Below are 12,370 nucleotides of genomic sequence, written 5' to 3'. Positions count from 1 at the left end.
TCCTGGTCTCATACAGTTAATTAGCTAACTTGACAGGATAGAGGAATAAATATCCATGCATTCTAATTTTAAGGAAAGTCCTCTGAAATGGAAATGATATAATATCATTCTAGGAAAATAAAATAGGGCTTTAACTTCAGATTGTCCCCCTATCTTACATTGTTCAAATTTGAATTCAAATGTTTGTGCTCCTTCATAAGATGTCTATAGTCATCTAAGGATATTCATTGAATCTTTACAATGTTAATTCTGTGCCATTCTTTGTTTTCTAGCATATTATTCCTCTACCCAATTATTTTTCAAAATTCACTGCATTTTTCAGACTTAAATATTTTCCTGACTCATTCTAAACCCTTCAAGGGAGTGAAGAGAGGGCTATCCTGTGTGTCAAGGTAATGTCTCCAAGGGGCCTGAGTTATGTATTAAGACAGTTTTCCGTTGTTCATATCTTGGGTGCAACCTTCAGAACTGAATTATTGCTTTTGACAAGGAAGACAATTGCAAAAATGTGTCTTTGACTTAGCTACTCATACACACTTGACATATGACTTGAGGTCATATGGACAGTCTTTTTAAAGGACGTTTGTCCGTCATCGTACTCTATGGAGGATAAGGCTTGGAAGTTACAGTAGATGACTTCCAAATGTCATTGCAATTCTGACACACCCTGAACTTATGATTGTTATTATGTGGGTGAGCAAACTTAAGGGATAAAGAACAGACAACTAAAGCCATAACAACACAAAGTCTGAAGAAGAGCCAGCAATGATTTCTCTCACATTTGGCGTTAGATGATGATTTATTTACCCCCTTTAGTTTATTGTCATTTATTAACTCATAGAAAATGCCATAAACAGCTGTTTATCTTTTCCTTTTGGGTCGTTTCCTTCAGAAATTGTAGAGAAGAGTTAGTATGAAATTAGAGTCCTCTATTCTATGAAAAATCATATACTCCATGATTATGTTCCAAACTTGGATTGACAAACATGTAATCATAGACTTCGGAGAGATGCTGCTTTAAGAGCCAGCTCTCTTCTCTGTTCTTCTCACTACAAATACATGCTTTTAATTTTAAGTTCGTTTGGAATCTTTTTATTTTTATGAAGTGTTTTTCTACTTCCATTAAAATAGTCAATGACCTCTCTTTTTTCTTTTTTTAAAGTGAAATAACATTATTACCTAGGGATCATTAAATCATTAAAAAGAAGGGAAGTGAACTTAGTAATTCCTTCCTTTAAAATATTTGGTTATCTGCAAGTGATGGAACAGTAATATAAGATGTTTAAAAGCAAGGATAAAATATCAGCAATATTAACCTTCATCTAGAACTGGGTGGTAGATGGAACACTTGGCACCCTTCAAAAGTCCTGTAGCCCTTTTTAACCATTCAGTGTTTGGGCTCCTTGGCCAGGCTGAGAAACATACAGCCCTGCTACTGAAGATTGGAAAAAGAGCTTGAGGTCAGAGGTCGACACAGTGAGGGAGTTTGCTCTTTAAGAGGTTATCTGTGGATCTGCAAAGCCAAAGTGTAATTGGGTTTTGTGATGTGATTTTAGTGTGTAATTGTATATGAGCTTAGATAGTTTCAAAGACAAGCTTGGAAGATTTTTCTAGCTTGTTTGTGAAAGCAATTTTAGGGATTGTGTGCAATCTTGGACGGTTCAGAATGATCAAAAATAGCCATCAGACATAATACAGCAAGCACTTGATTCACTCATTATAATTTCAGCACAGTGATCTTACTGTAACATGTTTTTTCTTTTTAGTACATTGTATTGGCTATGAATAAAGATATTTAGTTTTCATGGCTGTAATCAGTATAGCCAATTTTATGTACAAGTATAACTCTCAGTGTTTCAGAGTTTGAATTTACTTGAGGATTACTGAATCATTATAAGGAAAGAAAAAAGTTAGAGCATTGCAATTGAATGTGTAGGATTCTTTTTGCCTCCAAATATGTTAGGTTTCTGATTCTTGAGTATCCTAAACAATGGGAAATAAACATTTCCTTATTGTTTTAGTTGTTTAGGGTTGCCTTGATTAAGCTGTCACTGCTGTCAGTTATGTTCTTATAAGCCTGGTTGGATCTATTTCATGTTAGGAAAAAGCTCAGATAAATCCAGGAAAGCTTAATGTTTATCCAATGTGAAAATAATTACTCAAAAGTGTTATTCTTAATCCAGATAATTAGAGTGAGGAAGGAAAGATCAGTGTCATTGTGAATTATGCCCCGGCAATTGACTCTTGGTCCTTGTAAGTTTCAGGTGAAGATGTGAATGGATAAAGGTTAGATTAAACATAATCCAAAGTAGCTGCAACCTTAATCTGTTATGATACAAGGATGATCACTTAAAAAGAGCTGGATTGTGGGATTGTTTCTGGTTGGATAAGATGCCGCTCGACTGGGACTAGTCTTAAAACACGCTTAGCACCATGTCACTGTAGCTGTAAGCACTTGTGCACGACTGCAGCCTGCTACAACTAACAGCCGCTCCTGGGCTCGTGCTCCACGTCCGAGGATAATACTTTCACAATATCTGGGCTTCACATTAACATGCCTTCCAGTGGTCTGCATGGAAAAAATATTTCCTGTGACCTTTGTGGCATCTCTTCTTGGTTGTAATAAGCATGGATTTGGAATCTGCTGAAACGCTGGTATAAAGTATGCAGCCACTTATTAACATAAAAATCAAAGGGCATATTTGTAATTGAGCTTGTTTTCGTGCTGTTTCACTGGAGAAACTCTATTTTAAATGTGATTCTTTAAGGTAATTCACACTGTTCATAGAACTAGTTTTTTATCAAGAATTTTGAAAATGAAGTTAAGCTTTTCTAAATATTCCTGTGGAGCAAAAAAAAAAGAATTTTTTTTGAAATATGGGTAATAAGATCCAAAAAGGCTTTTAAGACATGATGCAAAATCCAGCCATTTTTTTAATTGAAAGGAAAAAATATTTGTAGTTTCATCTATTTCTCCCAGTAAACCTCAGAAATTTAATATACTTAATTTCTTAACAGCTAAATTGGTTTGATTACAGAAAATAGAATAAAAATATTTTTGCAATTATCATGTGAAAATTTATTGCCTAAATTGAAATGCATCTCTATTTTATGACAAATTTTAGTGTTTGAGTGAACATTTAATAACTCATAATAGTTGCTTATTTCTCTCCTGTGTAAAAGTATAAGGTACCACATTTATTGTTGTTAAATAGTTAAGAAAATAACACAATGTAAAAAGATAATAAGGTGATTTTTTTAAAACTTTTTTTAGCTCACTTGGAGTACTCAAAGTGCCAAAAGATTAGCTTGTGTATTTTTATTAAATATGTTTTAATAAAAATCACTCTAATATATCAATATATTTTTTAACCTTCATTGAAATCTAAATTTACTCCATCTGATGCCTGTACTTTGTTATATATATAAATATCCGGTCAATGTACCTAATATCCTATAAATGAACCAGATATGTTTTTTGGTTACTTTAATGACTTCAATATATATCCAAAGATCATAAGCATTTGTTGGGTATTCACCACTCACATTTACTCACTTGCTCCATGTTTTTACAAACCATTTAATGTCATTAATTAATGCAACTATTGTTTTATCAGCAGCCTGAGAAGTGCCAAACAGTGGTCTTTGGGCTTGACCATGGCATTGAATAAAAACTCCCTGTCTTCCTGAAGGTTAGATTTTTGTGAGCTGAGACATAAAATAAGATTAAAAAGTAAATGTACGATGTATAAGAGTGGCAAGTGCAATGAAGAAAAATGGGTGATTAGAAGATTAGGAATGGGGCATGATGAATCACAGTTTAAGATGAAAAGGTGAGAGATAACCTCACAGAGAAGGGGGCATTTCCGCAAAGACTGAAGGGTAAGAAGAAAGGGTCACATAGTGCTCTTGGAGAAATGTATACTAGCTTCCTGATAACTACTCTTTCTTAGTAAACAGAATAAATAACCAGGTGGGTTTTCATCAGGTATTCAAATCACAGTTTTCATTTTAGAATTTATTGATGAGTTTGGCCAGAGTACTGGATTCTTCTCTATATTAAAAATATATATCAAAATTGAACAACCTTCAATAAATTGTAGTTCTAAAATATTTATAATTTTTTATAGTTATATAAAATTATATAATTCACTTCATTTCACTTCATGGCAAATAGATGGGAAAACAATGGAAACAGTGAGAGACTTTATTTTTGGGGGCTCCAAAATCACTGCAGATGGTGACTGCAGCCTTGAAATTAAAAGGCGCTTGCTCCTTGGAAGAAAAGCTATGACCAACCTAGACAGCATATTAAAATGCAGAGACATTACTTTGCCAACAAAGGTCCATCTAGTCAAAGCTATAGTTTTTCCAGTAGTTATGTATGGATGTGAGAGTTTTACCATTAAGAAAGCTGAGTGGCAAAGAACTGATGCTTTTGGACTATGGTGTTGGTGAAGACTCTTGAGAGTCCCTTGGACAGCAAGGAGATCCAACCAGTCCATCCTCAAGGAAATTAATCCTGAATTCTCATTGGAAGGACTGATGCTGAGGCTGAAACACCAATACTTTGGCCACCTGATGTGAAGAACTGACTTATTGGAAAAGACCCTGATGCTGGGCAAGATTGAAGGCAGGAGGAGAAGGGGATGACAGGATGAGATGGTTGGATGGCATGACCGATTCAATGGACATGAGTTTGAACAAGCTCCAGGAGTTGATGATGGACAGGGAAGCCTGGAGTGAGTGCTGCAATCCATGGGGTCACAAAGAGTTGGACATGATTGAGCGACTGAACTGAACTGATGCTTGATTTTGGAAGAACACAAAGCAGTCTTTTTCTTTGAGATAATGATGGAAAATATATAGTTCTCCATCTTTAAGAAAATGTGTGTGTACTCTTGTATGGAAGAAGAAGAGTAAGAAAGTAAAAGTTGAAAAAAAAAAAAAAAAAAAAGACGTCCCTGGTCCTCTGGTACTCTATCAGTTAGGACGCCATGCTTCCAGTGCAGGGAATGCAGCCTGGATCTCTGGTCAGAGAACTAAGATCCCGCATGCCACATGGGGCTACCAAAAAGAAAAAAAGAAAAAGAAAAGAAAGAAAGAAGAATGTCTCTTGGTGCTTATTTAATTGCCTGTGGGTGCCATAGGCCTTGGGAATTAGGTTGTCATTGTGCTCTACCACCTATAGACATGTCTACAACCAGCCTAACCTGGTGAGTAGCTGACATAGTAGGCCTGATGGCCAGTGTACTCGGACATCTTGCCCTCCTGACATATTGTCACCAGAACTCATTTTTTCCTTCAATTTTTAAAATACTATTTCATTCTAAATATCCCAAGATGTTTAAAATTTTTGTCTCTCACATATATTTCAGTATAAATGAATTTGCTAAGGAAGAAAAGAGGATGAACATGCATTCACTAGGTTCCCAGACAAGGAAAGGAAGATAAGGGACACAGCTGAGAGAAGAAAACTTATGGAAAGGAGAGGTTGGAGTTACTAAAGACAACAATTACCTACTTCATAGCTCTGGAACAACGGCTTCTTGGGCAAGCCCTAGGTAATTGTCTATTAGGAGTGTCTCATAGAAAAGAGAGACTAAGGAACACTGCAGAAGGTAAAGTCAGATGAGAATGTGGATGTTCAGAAAGAAGTGACAGCTTTTGCTTGGGTTTGTGTGCATAGTATCAGCAGAGCTTAAAGGACTCCCAGTTTAGCGCACTCTAATGTTAATAGAAAATGACTTCTAGACTGATACAAGCAATCAAACTTATGACTAGACAGGGTTCAAATGGTCAGCAAGTTTCTATTTTCTCATAAGAGGAAAAAAAGGTATAATGAATAGTTAGGTCCATAATAAAACAGAACCATGATAGTTCTGGGGGTTTCCCAGGTGGTGCTAGTGGTAAAGAATCCGCCTTTCAGTGCAGGAGACATGGGACACAACTTCAATTACTGGGTCGGGAAGATTCCCTGGAGGAGGGCATGGCAACCCATCCAGTATTCTTGCCTGGAGAGTCCCATGGACAGAGGAACCTGGTGGGCTACAATCCAAGGGGTCATACAGAGTTGGATACTACTGAAGTGACTTAGCACAGTACAGCACATGATAGTTCTGAGTCTCAAATTCTGAGGTCTCTGTACAGTAATCCTCCTTGAGTCCAAGTTGCTATAAGCCTTGAATCCTATTGGACAGTCTATGGTATTCTGTTCATCTAAGACTTGACTCTTTGGCTGAAGGACTTAAGGCATTTTGAGAGAAAGGAAATTGCATAGAGATAATGATTCCTGGGAAGACTTCAAAGTAGGGTCAGCTGGGGAGTCCAGATGTGGTTCTTTGAAGGTGGGAGTACCTGGGCAAATAGTCTGGGCATTATGATCACCAGCAACAGCTCTCACGACTGTGAAAGAAAGATGGAATAGCTGGTGAGGATGAGATCACATGGGCAGGATGACATCAACCCTTATTATATTTTGGTTAGCAAATGTCTGTAGGGCAGAGACAGCCCTTGGCTATTATGGTTGGTATCACAGTCTTCCTCATCATTTCTTGGGAGAGAGTGAAGGAGTTATCAGTTCATTGGAGTAGAATTAATATGCAGTATTGAGCTTTCTTTAGGAAAAGATTTATCTTCTTTTCCTCTTTTTAAACATTTTTAGTTTATATTGGAGTAGAGTTGATTAACACTATTGTGTTAGTTTCAGGTGTGCAGCAAAGTAGTTCAGTTATTCATATACATGTATATATTCTTTTTTCAACTTTTTTTCCCATTTGGGTTATTATAGATTATGTAGCTAAGTTCCCTGTGCTATACAGTAGGTCCCTGTTGGTTATTTATTTTAAATACAGCAGTGTGTATCTGTCAATTCTAAACTTCCAGTCTTTCTATCCCTGGTCTCCAACAGTCCCCCTGGTAACCATAAGTCCATTCTCTAAGACTCTGAATCTGTTTCTATTTTGTAATTAGTTTTGTTTGTATCTTACATTTTAGATTCCATGTATAAGAGATGTAATAGGATATTTATTTTCTCTGTCTGACTTACTTTACTTATTATGATAATCTGCAAATCCATCCATGTTGTTGCAAATGACATTATTTCATTATTTTTACAAGCTGAGTAATATTCCATGTGATTTTTAATGACTCATTTTAAAATAATTATTTGTCCTTATGAAAAAATTAAATCCTCCCTCTCATGCAAAAAGAGAGAAGATTGAACTTAATTATGATAGGAAATAGACATTTAGATACAACAGTCACCAGTTTTCAACCTGAGTGCAGAATATTTGCCTTGATACAAGTGTTGTAACTTAGCAGTACATTTTACAGAGACCAGGAAGAGCCATGACATGATTGCCTCAATTGATTTAATATGTAAAAGAAATAGAAATTATTAGTATATTAGGAATAGAAAGTAAAGCAACTTAATGAATATAAAATATTACCTATTATATTTTGTCAATTCTAAGGTTTATCTTCACAATTGTTTATATCTCAGGTATGATTAAATAAATCATTTCAAAGTGATCCTCTATGCCCATTATCTTAAACCAAATAATGAAGGACAAATGTGGTCATTATTATTATTAATGATTTAACTTTTTCTGAAAAACCTTTAAAAGAAAACAACATAAAAGCAATTATAAAGTTATACTATCAGGAAGAATAAAAATCCATCATTATTAGCAGATTATATGATTGTTATATGATTGTATTTCTAGAAAACTAAAGAGGGTTGCTGCTGCTGCTGCTGCTGCTAAGTTACTTCAGTCGTGTCCGACTCTGTGCGACCCCATAGACGGCAGCCCACCAGGCTCCCCCGTCCCTGGGATTCTCCAGGCAAGAACAGTTGAGTGGGTTGCCATTTCCTTCTGCAGTGCATGAAAGTGAAAAGTGAAAGTGAAGTTGCTTAGTCGTGTCCGACTCTTCGCGACCCCTTGGACTGTAGCCCACCAGGCTCCTCCGTCCATGGTATTTTCCAGGCAAGAGTACTGGAGTGGGGTGACATTGCCTTCTCCGACTAAAGAGGGTTAGATGATAAATTATTAGAAATAATAAGGTCATTCATTAAGTGGCAGGATATAAAAAAGATGTGTAGAGTTAATTACCAATTAGGGCTTTATTATACAGATTTTTAAGGAGAAGGCAATGGCACCCCACTCCAGTACTCTTGCCTGGAAAATCCCATGGATGGAGGAGCCTGGTAGGCTGCAGTCCATGGGGTCGCGAAGAGTCGGACATGACTGAGCGACTTCACTTTCACTTTTCACTTTCATGCATTGGAGAAGGAAATGGCAACCCATTCCAGGTATTCTTGCCTGGAGAATCGTAGGGACGGGGGAGCCTGGTGGGCTGCCGTCTATGGGGTCGCACAGAGTCGGACACGACTGAAGTAGCAGTAGCATACAGTTTTTAAGCAAAGAAATGATGCTTTTATTGAAAATGAGTTTTGACCATAGTTTAAAAAATTATTTACGTCACAAACACACTAAGCACAATAAAAGGCCACTTGGAAAACCATTAGCTATATATATATATATTCCTTGCTGGGTGGCTCAGCTAGTAAAGAAACCACCTGCCAATGAAGGAGATGCAAGAGATACGGGTTCAAACCCTGGGTCGAGAAGATCCCCTGGAGAAGGGCATGGCAACCCACTCCAGTATTCTTGCCTGGGAAATCCCATGGACAGAGGAGCCTGGCGGGCTATAGCCCATGGTGTCACAAACAGTCAGACACAACTGAGCACAAACACGCATGCACACACAAACACATGTACGTGTGTGTATACATATATTTGTGTGTATACATATGTGTGCGTGGATATGTACACAATCACACACACGCACACACATATGACAGGAAATGAAGTAGAATTCTAAAATACAAAGAACTCAAAAATAAAGGGAAAAGCCCCCACAATAAAATGGCAAAAATAGAGATAAAACACAAAAACACATTACTAATTTTTGAAAAAGAGAAAGCTCCATCTCATTCATGTTAAAATAATTATAAAATGACACTTCTTTTTGTGTTAGTTATCTGGTGCTTTTCAATCAACTGCTCCAAAACTTAGTGGCTTAAATAACACGCATTTTCTGTGGGTGAGGAATCTAGGCATAGTTTGGTTCCTCTAGCTCAGACTCTCTTACACGGTTGCAATGCAGTTATCATCTGAACTGGAGTCATCTCTAGTTCTCTAGTTCAACCAGAAGATCTTAATTCCGCTCATGTGACTGTTGGCCGACCTCTGGCTCTCCCTGGCTGTTGGCCAGAGATATCGGTTCCTTGCCATGTGCATTTTTTCATGGGGCTACTCGCAATTGGCAGCTTTCCACAGGGGAGGGGGAGAAGGGCAGGGAGGAAGTCTAAGATGGAAGCGACCATCTTTATTAAACCTAATTCTGGAAGTGGCATCCTGTTGCTTCTACAACATCCTATTGAATAGAAGTAAATCAGGAATCCAGCCCAACTCAAGGGGAGAGGATCACGCAGCGGTGGAAATAGCTAAGGGAAAGGACCATTGGGACCATCTTAGAATTTATGTGTTCACAGCTCCCATTAAACTGCAAGATTTAAAATGAACAACAATTAAAAGAAATCCACTGGCAAAATTTTGTGTTAAAAATGTGAAATATAGGCTGGGAAGAGTATACGTATTGGTATAAACTTCCTGGAGAATATTCTGTCTAATGTGTAAAAAAATGTTTATACTCTTGGATCCATAATTACATTTCCAGAAATTATCATAAAGATAAAAGAAGAGACACACACAAAAATTTATGTGAAGGAATGTTCATTAGCACCTTATTTATAATAACAAAAGGTAGTACTCTAACTTCTACAAATAAAGGAAAGATGAAATGATTTACAGTTAAATCTGAATAATTGACTATTTTAGTCATTTTGTGATGTTTCCAAAATATAATTCACACCATTAGTAAGAGACTATGACAAAAAATTGCAAACTATTGTGTATTATGATTTTAATTACATTTAAATTTTTATAAATAATCTGTATATACATGAATACATATATATGTTTAGAGACAGAAAAAGAGAAACAGAGATATAAATAAAATTATTACCAGCGTGTATTTGAGTAAAATTAAAGGACTTGTGTGTTAAACCTTTAAAAATGTAGCTTGAATTGTAAAAATGTCTCTGTGTACAAGATGAACTTTCCCAATATTTTCTTTTGCTCCTTCATTTTCTCTTGCCAATGCAAAGTAGAGGGTTATGATTTAATGTAAAGACATGATTAGCTATGCTGGCTATAGTATGGCCTGTCATTCTAATTGGTGGTGTGCCACATGATGGACAAGACCCAAACTATGGCATACCACAGAACTGAGAACTCTTTCCATACCTCGAGGCCCAGTATTAGTCTTGGCTAAAATACTCTGTGATGATAACAAATACTATACTATAAAAGTAATTTCATGTTGGCATACATTTAACATTATTTGATGCTTTTTGGCTAAAGTTACTGAGTTTTAGTTACGCTTCTAACATGAATCTAGTATCAATCTCATATAAATCTGCAAGAAGTCAAATTTCACCACCATCAGTTAACATTTTTCAAATCACCCTAATGTGCTTGAAATTAGAGTAGGTAGGCATTTTTAACAGATCAATCAGGAAAATGCTTTACTTTCATGGCTTTAGATATCCACTTAGAGATTTCACATATAATTGAGTCCAGCCCTTGACCTCATCCTGTGAAAATTATTTCTTTAACATCTGCCTCTTTTGTTAGACTGTGAGAAACATGCGGGCAAGGACATTATCGGCCTTTCTCATCTTTTCTATTCCTGGTACCTTAGCACAGTACTTCTCAGGAGCTTCTCAGCAACACAACACAGTTCTTTATTAATTGAAGGAATGAATGAAGCTCTGGGCATTTGAGTCTGTTTATGGTAACATGTCTGAGACCTTTCACCTTGTTTCTGCCCTGTTTCTATTATCCCTGAGACAGGGAAATTTACAATCCATAATGATTGTCTATTAGATTTGACAGCATTCCTTGCTCCAAGTTTTTTGTTCCACCCTTGATGTAAAGTATTGAGAAAGGAAGATAACTGTCTAAATAACAAACTAAAGTGCATCTAATTCTGGTAGGAAATTTGGTTTTATTCAATCAAGTAACACAAAATAACTGGTATATCTGCCCTTTTATTTAGTTAAATGTGTTGGGTTTTGCCCATTCTATCTCTAGGTACCTCAGTTTCCCATGGAGTTCAAGTCTAATTTGTGTGTGTATGTGTATGTGTTTCAGTATTCCCTGGTGGCTCAGACGGTAAAGCATCTGCCTGAAATGCAGGAGACCCAGGTTCAATTCCTGGGTCGGGAAGATTCCCTGGAGAAGGAAATGGCAACCCACTCGAGCACTCTTGCCTGGAAAATCCCATGGATGGAGGAGCCTGATAGGCAACAGTCCATGGGGTCGCAAAGAGTCGGACACGACTGAGCGACTTCACTTTTTTCACTTCACTAAAGACCTCTACATATGTCCATGCCCCAATTCCTGGAACTTATTATGTCACCATATATAGCAAGAACAACTTTGCAGATGTGATTAAAGGTAAAGACTTTGAGATAAAGAAATTTCCTGGATATCTGGTAGACCCAATGTAATTACACAGGTTCTTAAAAGTGGAGAACCATTTCCCAGCTATGGATAGAGATGTGACAATGGAAGATGGATCAGAGGGATGTAGTACTGCTGTCTTTGAAGATGGAGGAGAGATGCTATGAGTCAATGAATGTAGGAGACCCCTGGAAGTTGGAAAGGCCAAGGAAACATATTCTTTTGTAAACCTCCAGAAGGATCACAGCCCTACCAGTACCTGGATTTTGACCCTGAGAGATCCCTGTTGGACTTCTGACCTATTGACCTATAAGGTAATAAATTGTGCTGTCACTAAGTTTGCAATTTTTTATAATAACGGTAGACAATAAATGCAGTAATATGTTGATTAAATTCATGTGAATCAATTTGTTTAGTTCTAAAATAGTTGTTTTAATAAAACATTTATTCAAAAAATATGTCTTAGATCAGCTTACTGTTTGACGAAATGAACATTGATTTATTTATTTTTAAAGTTTTTTTTTTTTTTAATGTGGACCATTTTTAAAGTCTTTATTGAATTTGTTATACTATTGCTTCTGTTGTTTATGTTCTGGTTTCTTGGTCAAGAGGCATGTGGGATCTTACCTCCCTGACTGGAGATCAAACCCATACCTCCTGCATTGGAAGGCAAAGTCTTAACCACTGGACCACCAGAGAAGCCCCTAGGTAAATTTAAATACATATAGATTTTACAAATTGACTCTGTTGCTTAAAAGAAAACATAACCATTTGGG

At 36.7% G+C, this 12,370-nt stretch overlaps 1 non-coding gene across 1 annotated transcript; it reads left to right on the top strand.

Annotated features, from left to right (window-relative positions):
* Positions 1 to 11,285: 11,285 nt before the first annotated feature.
* Positions 11,286 to 11,357, top strand: TRNAF-GAA (transfer RNA phenylalanine (anticodon GAA)). The gene has a single exon. It is a non-coding gene; the product is annotated as a tRNA-Phe (tRNA).
* The last annotated feature ends 1,013 nt before the right edge of the window (positions 11,358 to 12,370 follow it).

This window comes from Bos taurus, chromosome 6 (genome assembly GCF_002263795.3).
Source record: "Bos taurus isolate L1 Dominette 01449 registration number 42190680 breed Hereford chromosome 6, ARS-UCD2.0, whole genome shotgun sequence".
Lineage (NCBI taxonomy): Eukaryota > Metazoa > Chordata > Mammalia > Artiodactyla > Bovidae > Bos > Bos taurus.
This window is presented reverse-complemented; position numbering and strand designations above follow the sequence as displayed.